This window comes from Pungitius pungitius, chromosome 7 (genome assembly GCF_949316345.1).
Source record: "Pungitius pungitius chromosome 7, fPunPun2.1, whole genome shotgun sequence".
Lineage (NCBI taxonomy): Eukaryota > Metazoa > Chordata > Actinopteri > Perciformes > Gasterosteidae > Pungitius > Pungitius pungitius.
In genome coordinates, this window is record NC_084906.1 from 18,646,178 (window position 1) to 18,659,918 (window position 13,741).

General features: G+C 48.2%; 1 long non-coding RNA gene across 1 annotated transcript; it reads left to right on the plus strand.

Moving 5' to 3' along the window:
- Positions 1 to 2,597: 2,597 nt before the first annotated feature.
- Positions 2,598 to 13,370, plus strand: LOC134132164 (uncharacterized). The gene is made up of 3 exons (XR_009956702.1): positions 2,598 to 2,784; positions 10,459 to 10,531; positions 13,275 to 13,370. It is a non-coding gene; the product is annotated as an uncharacterized LOC134132164 (long non-coding RNA).
- Positions 13,371 to 13,741: the final 371 nt, after the last annotated feature.

Here is a 13,741-nt window from a genome sequence, read left to right on the forward strand (position 1 = left end):
TTAACCACCTCCAGCCTCTCGCCTTCTTCGGATCTGGTTCCTGTAGCCGGCACCTTTTTAGATCGATGAGGGGGCCGTGCTGTTGGATGTTAAAAGTTAAAGATCACGAGCACGTCCGGCCTATCGAGGCCTGGTCGAGTAACGCCACACGGACTTGTCTCACTTCACGGATCCTCGCGGACCGCACGGGTGACACGCAGCAACCCGTGTGCCACCCTCTCCACAGCCGGCTTTGTAATTGGAGTCGGAGGCCGGTGAAAGTGGGGTCGCCCTCGCGGGGGGTCGACCCGGGGTGTCGGAGTCGGAATGAATAATAATAATAATAATAATAATAATAATGAGCGAATCCTCTTTTAGCTAACAATCGGCTAAAGATCTCATCAGGATGTGGCCCCCGCGAGAGACGAGCAGAGGAGACGCTGTGCTCTGACTGTGGGGCGTTCGCTCTCTTTGGCAGAACACCGAGTATACGACTTGGCTCTCTCTCTCTCTCTCTCTCTCTCTCTCTCTCTCTCTCTCTCTCTCTTGTTAACCAAGAACGCCCTCGGTTAAATCATTGCTTCTGGATCCACATCACATTTTGTATTTTATGTTTTTTATTAAGTTTAATATGAAAAGTTCATGTCCTTTTGCTGCTCGGAAAAGTCGATTGAGTGAAATAAACCTCAGAGGAGTTTTTTTTTTTGTGGTTGGTTGTGCTCTGACCGGACAACCTTCATGATTAACTGTCAGATCGAGTCAAATTATTGTGGGTAAAAAAAAAAATTAAAAAAAAAGGTGCGTGAACGTTGACTTGAGTCAGTGAATGTGATCAGGCAAACACCCACTGAGATAAACATAAATCAATGAAGGTTTCATTCAGAAACCCAATCGTCACACCAGTGGAGCTTATTGTAAGGATTTTTTAAACTATTTCAACAGTTGGGTCAACAGTTGGTGGCTGCGGGGGACGCCACGGGTCACCAGGTTTGTCGAAAACGGGTCCAAAATAGATTTTGTCCCTGTGATGGGAAATGTGTGGTGGTCCTGGTGTGAAATGGTCACCCTCACACTGACTCTCTAGTGGCACGTCTACCTGCTGGTCAATGCATGCACATTTAGAACAGAGATTAAACCGATCAGAAAGAAATGCGTTTCGGGCTGCACACAACTGGTTGTGTGTCCCCTGATTGCATTGTCGCCACAGTCTTTGGAGATCAGTCTTGGGATCGAGGATTCAGTCGAACACACAAACATTCTGCACACGAGTGTGTAGCTAGCCACAGCTAACATCTGTTGGACTGGCACAAAAAAAACCCCAATGCTGAACGTTAATATTTGCTAATTCTGCAAAACCTGTCAGATTAAAGCCAAACTAGCCAAAATACAAATCATGTATTTTAACAATATCTTTGTTTCTTCATTCTTAAGTTTAATTCTGTTTGAAGTTCAACTGCCTCCTTTTGGAGCATTTCATCATTGGAATTATTCTTTTTTGTTCTGTTGTCAGGCAGTTGAACTGTGCAATTTTAAAAGATTGGACTGGAAGTGAGTTGGTAATAATCCTTGAACCACCCTATCCTCATTATTCTTTTCAACTAAATATTCTTCAGACTCCAGCTGAGGATTTCTTGAGGCCATAGGCCGCTCTAATGCCGAAAACACACTAGCCAAACTGCAGCCCGCCGAGCTTATTACATTTTTTTTTTTCCTACGGCCAGGAGGCATGCGTATGCATTTCAGGCAGGTAGAAATTCCTCGTTACGCAGTTCAATCTGTGACGGGAGACGCGGGGCTCTCATTTTTTATTCCAATAGTCTCACCAGGGTTTTTAGTTACGCTTAGTCTTCATCTGCATAAACCAACCTCCTTTAAAAAAAATGTGACTCCTTCCTTCCTTTTAATTCTACAAATGAACATTTAGCTTAATGCATAAACGCTGCATAAACACTGCAATAAAAAAAAGTTATGCAGCTTTTGAATAATAATTCCGAATTTAATGTTAATGTTTTGAATAAAGCATTGGACTATTTGGTAGAGCCCCAACATCTTAAAAGCACTTTTTGGGGGGGCTTTTCAAAACAATAGACTACTTGTTACATCAAGACCAGATCGCAGCATTAGCAAATAACGGCTTCCGCAATCATTTGTGCAAAAGATTTTAATAAATGACCGTAGTGTCCTCATTGGTGAGTCAAAGTCAAAAATCTAATTGGAGACGAAGTCCTGGAATGTCTTTTTTTTGGGGGGGGGGGACACAAGGACTATTGCCAGCCTCCCAAAAAGAAACGAGCTGGCTATGGTTGGTTACCCGGCATGCCTTTCCCCCTTTCCCCCCTTCTCTCCTCATGTTTCTGAGGGTCAGTAAACAAGAAGTGTGTGTTTCCCTTTAAGGAGCCCCCACCGTTTGCACAACGGAGGGAGTAGCAGCAGGTCTGCGGAACAGCGGCTGAGGAGGGAAAAAAAAAAAAATCCAACAGGACGGTTTCAAGTTCCCCCAATAGAAACTGTGCCTGATTTGTGGCCAATGTTGGAGATGTAAAAAAAAAAAAGGGAAAAAAAAGAATAGAAAGAGAGGGAGGGAGAGGAGAGAGAAGGAGGAGGGGGAGGAGGAGGAGAAGTGGGGAGGGAGGGAGGGAGGGGGGGTGAGGAAAAACACTAAAGGGGTAGCTATGGAGATGGAGCGTTTTCCTGGCTGCTTTCTTTGACAGGTGTTGAGTGGGGCAAAAGTCTTAAAACAGAATCCAGCATGTACGCCAAAGGTAAAGGAGCCGTCGTCCCTTCCGATAGCCAAGCGAGAGAAAAGTAAGTGAATTACGCGCCGCACACACCTAAGGACTTTTACCTGCTTATCTCCGGGGCGAGGGGTACGGGGGGGCTGCTGCTGCTGCTGGTGCTGGTGGAGAGGAGGGGGGGGGGGCGGAGGAGGGAGGTGGGGGGGGGGGGGGGACGACGACACACGCACACCGGAGGGGAGTCTTAACTTTCTTTAACTAAGGTAGTTGTAATTTAAAAAGCGGCGTACTGTAGCAAAGTGCGCTCCCCCCCCCCCCTCCCCCCCACTCGCGCTCTCCTCACACGCGCGTCTCCTGAACTTTTTAAGTTTCCCTCCCGGTTCGCACCGTGTGGGGGGGGGGTTCTGGTTCCGCTGCGTTGCGTTTTTGTCCGTTCGCACGGGATGTTTCTCCTTGACATCGTGCGGTGGTTGCGGGGCGCGCACACTTCTTCGCCGCTCCCCCCCCCTCCCCCTCCTCCGACATCTTGTAACGCGTTGCTACATTTCGGGCTGCAGCAATGTATTTAAAATGTTACAAACACGCTGCTGTGGCGCGAGACAGGAGATGATCAAGCGCGGTTTTTTTTTTTTTGTAAAGATGAGAAAATGTAATTTATTGTAGGACAAGGCGCTTGGGGGGGGTGGAAGGTTCTGGTCCCCGGGACGACGGGCTCGTCCCCTCGTGAACTTTCAGAGGAATGAAACGTGTTGTTTAGGCGCTAGAAGCGGGCATCTCTCGCCGGGGCTGGATGGATGGACTGGCGGGACTGTGTGTGTGTGTGTGTGTGTGTGTGTGTGTGTGTGTGTGTGTGTGTGTGTGTGTGTGTGGTGTGGTGTGGTGTGGTGGGGGGGGGGGTCCCATTCAGCAGCCAGATAGCGGTGGTAAAACTTTTTTTAGCATCCACTCGGGTGAAGGGGGAGACGTTCATCTCAAACACCGGTCGGGTGTTGTTCTGCACGCGCTTGGTCCTTATTGGAGAATAAAACGAGAGAAAAATCAGTTGTTTTAAAAAAACTAAAAAAAAAACCGGTGAAATTCCATCTCGTTTCTTGGTAGATGGCGTGTTAACTGCCTCATTTGGTTTCAAAGCACGTGTATTAAAGGCCTGCCTCCTTGGCTCTAAGCCTGCTGCCTATATAGAATAATCCGGCGTGGGGGCCGCTCAAAAGATCCGGATCCTCTCCGCGTCCCTGGGCTTCAGAACATCGGTGTAGCCTTCCATCGCCGCTTGGGTATTTCTAAGAACCACCAGTGTGAGGTGAGAGGAGCGAGCAGGCGTCTCTCCCCCCCCCCCCCCAGCTGAGAGGCAACTGTAACCCAGAGACCACTGTCAGGTCCTGAGAGGAGGCTGTGCACATCCACACCTCGTCCACCTGGAATACAAACTGCATTTCCTCAGGGACTCTGTTGTTGTCTTTTTTTTGTTGTTGCCTTTTCTCGCATAGCCGTGTCACATTCAATTGATAAAGCTTTCGTAGAGGTGTGGGCCCTTGCTCATGTGCTTAGTGTAAGCTTCCTCGAAAGCGACTTTGCACACACTTTCTGGTGCCCCCGGGCGCTTAATTTCACTCTCCATTCACATGTGAATGTTGGATAAATGTAGCCGCTGTGTGTGTGTGTGTGTGTTTGCAGAGGGAATCCTAAATGAAAACAGTCCCATGTGGTTGAGTGAACAGCAGGCAGAGTGACCTTTGAACCAATATGATGCTCTAATATTGCATTTGAACCATCAGCAGACGTTGGGCAGCTTCTACACCTGTTTGTCTAGCGCAGCTTCCTTATGTGCCCTTTTTTTTTTTTACAACTCAGCAGTGGATGATTTAAATGGTGTGTGTGTTTTTTTTTTTTTTTTTTCTACCGACAGCTTTTAGTTGCTTGCTCAGGGAGTGTGGATTATGTTCCATGTGTTATTGGGAGTGAAATCAGTGCAGAGGCAGCATGTATTTGAAATGAAAGTGTAGGAGGAGGATTAATAATTTAACCTATAAGAAAGTGTTTTCAGGGAGCCGGGACGAATGCGTCGGCTTCAAGGCTGCTTGTGAATATCTTAACTCTTGTTCTTTGTATGCATTTATTTCATTTTTCCTATCAGAAAGCTCACATTAGATCACCTATACTTTGCACCCATGTGTTGAGCTTGTGGGAAGGGAGGGCGGGGGGGGGGGGGAGGCTATAGGTGTAGGTATCGTCCACACGTAATGGACGAGGTCTGCCCTCTCCCCTCGCCTGTCTTGTCACCCTAACCCGCCCCGCAGGGCCAACACATGTTTCCTTGTAAATGTGGAGCTCACAACAGCTGCCTCAATGCATCACTGAATTAGCTCATATTTGCATATTCATACGGCTCTTTTACATATTTAGATTTAAAAAAAAAGAGAAAAAAAGAAGGCGCCCCGGCTGGACCGGGATGACGCAAATATCACAGCTGCGACTCTCGCTAAGAGAATGGATTACCACGTCACACATTTGATTTAAATACACAGTTTGGTTCAGCTTTGTTCAGCTTGTATCTTTACACTATGAATTAAAATGGTTCCATGGGATGTTTTTTATTTGCGATTTATTATTCTCTGTTTTAAAACTACTACCAAGTACTGCAGTTGGACTCTATACCCAACCGTTGAGGGGAGGTACACGTGGACAGGAATGTCATTTGAGTCTCAATCAGCAGGGCATGCGAGGAGTAAGTTGCACAGTGGGATTTTTGTTGTTGTTGTTGTTGTTGTCGTCATTTCTTGCAACGACGTCTCTTAAACTCCGTCGCACACTTTAAGACGCCGTTTGGTTTTGGTTTAGCAACCCGGTGTCGTTAAGGGGTCGACGGCCAGGGAAGGTAATCCGAGAGTTTCACAACAGCCCCCCCCAAAAGAAACGTGTTCTTCGTTAAAGTTTTTCCTTCATTTTGTCTCTCAACCTGAGAGAAGCGAGCGCAGCTTTGAAAAAAAAAAAAGTTCTTACAGCAGTGATGAAGTTCTGCAATGCAGTTTTTGTCGATTCCGGGTAGGGGGGGGGGGGGTTGTCAGATCTGGTCCAGTTCCTGCCAGTGAAGGCCTTCCTCCATGAGAACAAGCAAAAGCGCGTTCACCTTCGTGTTTCATCGCGCTGAACTCGTCAGTCATCACGAGTGTACGGCAGCTTAAAGGAAAAAGTCGTGTGTTTGTGACACGGCACAAAGGTGTGTGTGTGTGTGTGTGTGTGTGTGTGTGTGTGTGTGTTGCTGTTTCCATTCAAAGCCTTGAACACCGAGACTCAAAAACTTGTTCAGAAATGCGACATAAAACGTTCACGCGCTGGATGGACAAATGATGCGGATTCCTCCGCCTGGTTTCACTGTCTGAAGTTCAGGCAGTCGGCCCGGGGGGGTGGGGGTGGGGGTGTGTGAAGTGTTTTCTGTGCACATCCTTGAGAAACATTAATGCGATCGGGCTTTTTGTGAATAGAAAACATTGATGACAACAATGATATTAGATATAAAAGAACAGGAAGAGCTGGCGCCCTTGCGACCCGAAGAAATTAATTACTCTCCGCACTTTATTTTCCCCGGCGGTTTATTTAATTTAATTTGAAGAGGGGGGTACGGCAGCTTCGCTATTTGATGTCTCCCTTATTATTTAGTGACTGGAGCCTCTTTGAAACGTGCGCTGATGAATCCAGCTTTCTGATTAAAGGTGCCATTCGCAAAAAAAAAAAAAACGTAATAGCTGGAGCAAACATCTCATTTTTTAAAAGCACGTTCTTAATTTTCCAAAAGAAATCTGCTCCCCCGCATTTGTTTTCTAATCTTCCGTGTTTGTTTGCAGAGAGTTTTGTGCCACTTCAGAGTGTCGATGGGTTTGTTGGCGCAAAAAGGGGGGAACTTCAAGTTAATCAGTTTGTTTTGAACCGGGGATTGTTTACATCCTGCCTTTTGGCTCCTCCCACGTATTTACATGCCGTTTTAATTGGGATCTTCATGTCTGAATGCATGGTTTTTGACGCTACGCAGATGGCTCTGAAGAAGGCATAAAGAGCCACGAGAGCCGTCGTGAGAAGAAACATTTAACCAAAAGTAAAGAAACCCTTGATTTGCCCTTCGGCACCCCCCCCTTTTTGGCTGACTGCCTCCATTCAGACGCGTCGACAGTCAATTAATGGCGCCTCGTGCATCCGCACAAATCCCGAAATCAAGGAGACGGTGTCAATATTGAGGCCCGATGTTGTTTTAACGGGGCGACAGAGAAAGGAAGAAAGAGAGGCTTCCTTCGACGAGACAACAGGTACTCGAGGAAGACTTCACACCGTCGTTATTACCCCCGGGGTCAAACCCCCCCCCCCCCCCTCTCGGGGTGGGAAAGCGAGTTATCGGTCAGCGACACTCCGAGGTCAGAGGAGTTCCCTGGCTGCCGCGAGAGGACTAAATGTTTTGAGCGTTGTCGTGGATTAACCCCCCCCCCCCCCCCCCCTGGCTGAAGCCAAGCCGCGTGTTTACTCTGTTTTGACAAAAAAAAGCCGAGCAAACACAAGACGGTGTTTGCGGCGGGGATGAGCTCGGGGGGGGGGGGTGGAACGTCTTCACGGCGTTGCAGGTGTCTCTCGTCCCGTCCGCCCCGGAGTGCCGCCGGGTCGCTACTGCTCTCTGGGAAATATTTATCAATATTTCAACTTGAGGGAGATTATATATTTTGCGTCTTTTTAACAACAACAAAAAAAAATCCCAGCTCTGTTTTGTGCTACGTTGAGTTCACCCCCCCCCCCCCCCCCTTTCTGAAACGCATCAATAATTCAAGCCCGTCCACGTTTATTCTTTTTGTCAGAGATGGTACATGTAGAGCGCCGGGGCCTCCTCACCTCACCTCACCTCACCTCACCTCACCTCACCTCACCTCACCTCACCTCAGCCTGCTCCCGCTGCTGAATCATGGAAACCACGACACGAGGGTTCATTTGCTACCCGCCTGCGTCTTTAGCCGGCTGAACTAAGCCGAGATGCCCTTGTCTCTGTAGGCGAGCCGAGGGAAGGGAAGGGAAGGGGGGGGCAGCCCGGGGCTAAAATGTCAGGTGTGTTTCCTGGGGACGGGGCCAGTGGGAGAGATCTCCTTGATGTGTGGACATGGAGACAAGCGGTGGTTTTACCCCACAAGGTTGCGGAGAAGACTCCCGGCCAGTTGCTACGTGGCGGGAAAACCAGTTTATTCCCGTTTATTTCTCTGTTGATAAAAATCGCTGTTTGATTAGCCGTTTTACATCTTGGGCCTTTAACATTCAGCAAGTGCAGGTGATCCCTCCCTCCTGCCGCTTATTCATTCATTCATTCATTCATTCATTCATTCATTCATCGCTCTTCTTTTGAGCGTCTCATCTTTTATTCCTGAGTGACACAAGTGCGCACTGAAGGAATTCCGGTTTACAGTATCCACGCAAGACCGAGACTAGGCCCCCAACCCCTCTGACACAGCTCCCCCAGTACAGTACAACAACCCCCCACCCCCCACCCCCTTCCCAGAGCCACCTTTATCGACTTGGCCTTCCTCGGGCTTTGCTCCATTAGCTCGCCGAAAAATTCTCCTCCTTCCACCGATTTACACTTACTGCTTCTGACGGAGTAACAAAAGGTGTGTCCCCCCCCCCCTCACCTAACCCTAGCCCACCGCCAAGGGAAATTTCAGTGCGCAGCCTCGATGCTCGTGGGAGTCCATATAAAATGATGGGAGCTATTCTCCCAAACCTAAATTCAACCACCAATTAAAGATGTGAAATGAACTCTTTTCCATCACAATACGTCACTTGGATGGATGGATGGATGGATGGATGGATGGATGGATGCTAATGCGTACAAACGCTGGACGTCGCGTTCACGCCAGTGGACAACGCGGCGTAATTGCACGTGACACACTTGTTTCTGAACACGGCGCTGATCAGTTTTCACTCTACGACGCCAGAGTCGGTCCATCGGAGATCGATATTAAACATTTATAAACCTGCGCGCTTTGCTCCTCGCTGGCTTCTTACGATCCTTCTCCGTCACACCGGACCTTTTTAAGCAGCGACACCTCTCCGAAGAAACACTGACATGCTGTAAGTTTAGATTAAAAGCTCACTCTATAAATCTTTGTTTTGGTGTGTTTACACACTCTGAAATGCGTGTTGACTCAGTCATATCTGATGATGACGAGGCGATAGCATCTGGTTTCTGATGCTAGTTGAAACCGGTTGGAACCGGCCGCGGCGGATCGCGGTGAAGCCCGCTCGTACCTTTTTTTTTTTTCTTCTTCTTCTTTATTTCGAGGGGAGATAATGGTTCGGGTTGCTCAACTCTGGCTCATTATCGATTCTTTCAGTATCAACCCAAGCATCATACCTCGGTGCGTCTGCTCCGGCCTTGATCGCCCCCCTCCCAAACCCCCCTCTTGCAGATACAGCAGAACTTAGAGGACGGTTTTTAAAGTTGTTTCTTGGTGCCTTCTTGTCGTCAGCAGAGCCAACAAGGCAAGGACGGTGGCAAGTGACAAGGATGAGTCAGCTGACAGAGAGAGAGAGAGAGAGAGAGAGAAATACTCATTATCTGGTCCCTCCCCAAAATCGGTGAAATGCTTTTTCCACTTTGGGTCGATCGGGATCAGAACAGCGTTCTGCCCCTTTTTTTTGTGAGTTTTCAGTCACAACATGCCTTGGTTGCACATTTGGGAAACACACACACACCCCTCTGAAAATCTGTACGTAACGTATTGAGCTAGAACCCGCTAGTAGACCACTGCTGGCTTAGCTTAGCATGAAGGCTCAACGCCGGGGGGGGCAGTGTCTGAAGACAACAAACCAACCTCTTTATCTCACTAATTAAGAATGTTTTTTTTTTTTAAAAGCGCTTGTTTTTAAGTCCTTTTAACGACTGAAGTGTAAAAGGGACTCTTTCACGAGGGCTAATGTGTCGGAGCGCTTCTAAGCCGGGAGCAGTGATTTTCATGGAGTCTGCTCGTCTTGTTGCCAGGCAACCAGACTTTTACCTGCTATGTTAAAACATGACATTAACTCTTCAGCAAATCACACAGGAAATGTCAAAAACTGGCGAGACTTGTCATACAATAGTAAATTGAAAAAGAAAAAAAAAAGAATGGTGTGTGCTCAGTGGTAAATAGTTGTTTTGTCTTTTCTCCGCGGGATCTACGCGCTCAAGTGACCAAGAAACTACAGGCGTCATTTTTACTCCCTCATTCAACGACAGCTTTCAACATCAATACAAGCTGTGCCGCGTTTAGCCTTTTCGAGCTGAAAAACGCAATTTTCCAAAGCTTGAAATAAGACGTGTTTTTCGTATTTAATCAAAAGCTTCCTAGAAGAACCGAACCCACTGAGAGTCGACACCGAGCTCTTCCGTCCCTTTTGCTGGCGAGGCGCGCCGGTGTTTCACCACCACCATTCATTTGTTGGACCGAGCCACAACTCAAATGTGAGATTTGTTCAACGTCTCATTTTGCAAACGTTGTGTGCATTCTGAAGTTATTCCCACACACGGAGGCCCGGTGTGCTCCCATCTCAGTCCTACTCGTGCGCATACTGCCATTTATGCAGTAAATCTCCTCAGTATATGACATTTAACTCCCGTCAGATGCTCACACTGCTGTGCTGCTTTGTGTTTTTCGAGAGCGTACTGAGGAGTGTAGAAGATGCGATGGCTGCTCCACACTGACACCTGTCTCTCTCTCTCTCTCTCTCTCTGTGTTTCCAGGTTAGCTTTATACGTGTACGAGTATTTGCTGCATGTCGGCGCACAGAAATCAGCACAGACCTTCCTGTCAGAGGTAAGACGTTCCTTCAGATGGACTTCCCGTTTTCTAAAGTGGTCTAAAGTGCCCCCCCCCCCCCCCTCCCTCCACTGAACGACCAGGAAATGGAATTCGCAAAACAAATGTGGCTCCAAGTTCAAACTCACACAAGTTTTTTATTTGTTCTTTAATTTCCAGCTACTAAATAGAATTCCCCAACCCTTCATTAGAGCAGATTGACGTGTGGCTCGCTTTCGGTCATGACATCTGACGAGCGCGGTGTCAGTTCCGGCCTGAGTCGAATCAAGTTTAGCTTTTAATATTTAAAAAAAACATGACCGCGCTTCCCAGGCCGCCTCTTTCTTATTCCCTGAGCGGTCCGAGAGGGAATGTGTTGCATTCTCCTCCTTTTTAATGGACCTCCTTCCTGCTAATGGTCCCGTGCACTCTACCGACCGACACAACGAGACGGGCTTTTTTAAAAGGCCGGTCCATATGGTTCAGCTTTAATCCTGACAGCGTTTGTCAGGTGCATCCGTCGCGTGCGTCTCTGCAGGAACTCACGCTAGGAAAATTGCTTGGCAACTGACGTAGCCGCTTAACACAATGTATTTTTTGGACTCTAATAAAGATATAAAGGGTTACTCCTGGAGTTTTGTCAGGTCACCGGTGCTGGCCCCGATTTACGCTCCGTTTGCTGAGCTTAGTGTAGCAATTACTGCCTGTAGCTTCACGTTTACAGTGCAGACACCAGAGCGGTATACATTTTCGGGGACGGCAGCAGCACGCGCGCGCGCGGAGGGGGGGGGGGTTAGGGGGTGGGGGGCTCGGGGGGGGGGGGGGTCGGGTGAATGGCGCTGAGAGCAGAGTGCCGCGCTCAAACTCACAAAAACCCTCTTAGCTGGAGCGACTCTGCAGGAGATGCAGTGTCATCGGAAGCAGCTGGAGAAAAAAAAAGGGTGAAGTTCTGGGTGGAGGCAACCGGAGGCGGAGGCGCCTACACACACACACACACACACACACACACACAGACCAAAACACACATTTTAATGGGCCTCAACCAAGAATCCTGTTTGGTACGATTTCGGTGTACTTGGACTCCACCCACCCAGTAATGGGTGGATGGTGACCTTTCACCTTTTCCCTCTTCGGGGCAGCGGTGAAATGTTCCCTCGCGAGTGGCTGAAGAAATGTCGCACACGCGTGATCTGTTACAGCCCCGTTGCATGTTAGCGGAGCCTGATCACCGTCATCTGGCCTTGATTCTCTTTCTTTTCTTTTTGTTGATCGTCTGCCTCTTTTTTTCTCTATTAACCTCCGTTTACATTTGCTCGCTGTTTGTTCTGCTCCTGGCTTCTCCAGCTGAGAGAAAGCAAACGGAGATCAAAATCTAGACTTTCTTGACACCACCAACAGCCACATAGAAAATAAATTGCTCTGTATAAACAAAACATGGCAAATTTGGAGGGATACTCCAACATTAGGAGCATAAATGCACCGCTGATGAATTACATTTAATGAACCATTTGTCTCATTGTCATATCAAAAGATAGTACAACTATACATTATTCCTTCAACCCCAAGGCCTTTAGAAACATATGTGTTTGTCTAAAGCCAAAAGAGATGCAGTTTCTTATATACATTTGAAAAAGTCCTTACTTTTAAGAAGCTGAACCAGAAAAATATTTGAAAACTGAAACGAACAATCCAAATAGTAGCCTGTCGACGGACTAATGGACTCATTAAAACACAACACTTTGTCTGGGCTTGTAACTTAACTCCTTTGTACAATCTGCACAGTGTCACTTCTGTATTTCTGCGGCACCTCACACCCCCCCCCCCCCAACCCCCCCCACACACACACACACACACACAAAATAAAAACACAGATGTTTCAATAGATGAGGGACTTCTATCCTCGCAGGTAAACTGGAGGCCCACACACACACACACACACACACACACACACACACACACACACCTGCTCATTAGATGAGCAGGTGTGTGTGTGTGTGTGTGTGTGTGTGTGTGTGTGTGTGGGCCTCCAGTTTAGAGATCACCTGGACTGCCTCAATTAGCCTCTGTTCCTCCTCACAAACACTCACACACACACACACACACACACACACACACACACCCTAATATTTAATAGTGTACACACAATACACTCCTGTCCCCGAGAGGACTTAGCCACTCTCTCCGCTCTCTGGCACAGTGCAGCACTCAGCTCTTTAGCAGCATTAAATCAACAAGCCCAACCCACCCGCTGTACATCACCATAAACCACACCGGGGGGGGGGGGAAATCTATAGAGGAGACCCTTCAATGGAGATCCGAAGCCAGGATCCGATGTATAGCAAACAAAGAAAAAGGCCCCGCTGCCGTCACGCTGTCCACGCAGGCTCCGGTGAATCATACGTGTGTATGACTATGTGTGTGTGTGTGTGTGAAGCAGGCGGCTGGGGGGGGGGGGGGGGGGGTCTGCTATCTCTGACTGGATCTTATCTCGGTGTCCAGATGCAGGGGCTCTGCTGGTCCGCGAGGGCCCGCCGCTCGCAGACAGCCGCGGGTTCTGTTATCCGGAAGCTCGGCGCCGCCCGCCGCCCCCCCCCCCCCCCCCTTTCGCTTCCCCAATATCGCTTTGTCCGTCCAAAGTTGCTACGACAGCTGAGCAAAATGATTACGATATGCATAAAACATGCGGCGACGTCTAATTTTTCATTTCCCTCCTCTGCCCCCCCCCCCCCCCACACCCGTTGGTTCTCTCTCTTCCTCTCAGATCCGATGGGAGAAGAACATCACACTTGGGGAACCTCCAGGATTTTTACACTCATGGTGGTGGTATGTACATGTGGTCCTTTATCCACACACACACACACACACACACACACATGCGCCTTATTTCAACAGCTTTAGTCTGCACTGCAGAAGGATTCTTGAAGGTCTGAAAGAATGTGCATGGGTGGAGAGGGACAGTAATTGCGGGAATGCTAAGTACATCATCTCACACACGTTTTAAGTGCTGTTATTCTGCCTCTGATTGACAAGTGTGAGGTAACTTGCCTTGGTTCTGATTTCTGCTTTAAGCCTCACATCAAAGGGTTTTCTGTCCAATCAGAAACCGATCCTCTGTCACAGTGGTTCTGACCCGGGCAAACCTCTGGGACAAAATCCAGACAACACGTGGTATCATGTCTTCAGTTACATAAGCCTATTTTTGTTTACGTCATTAGCGAGTTGACAGCA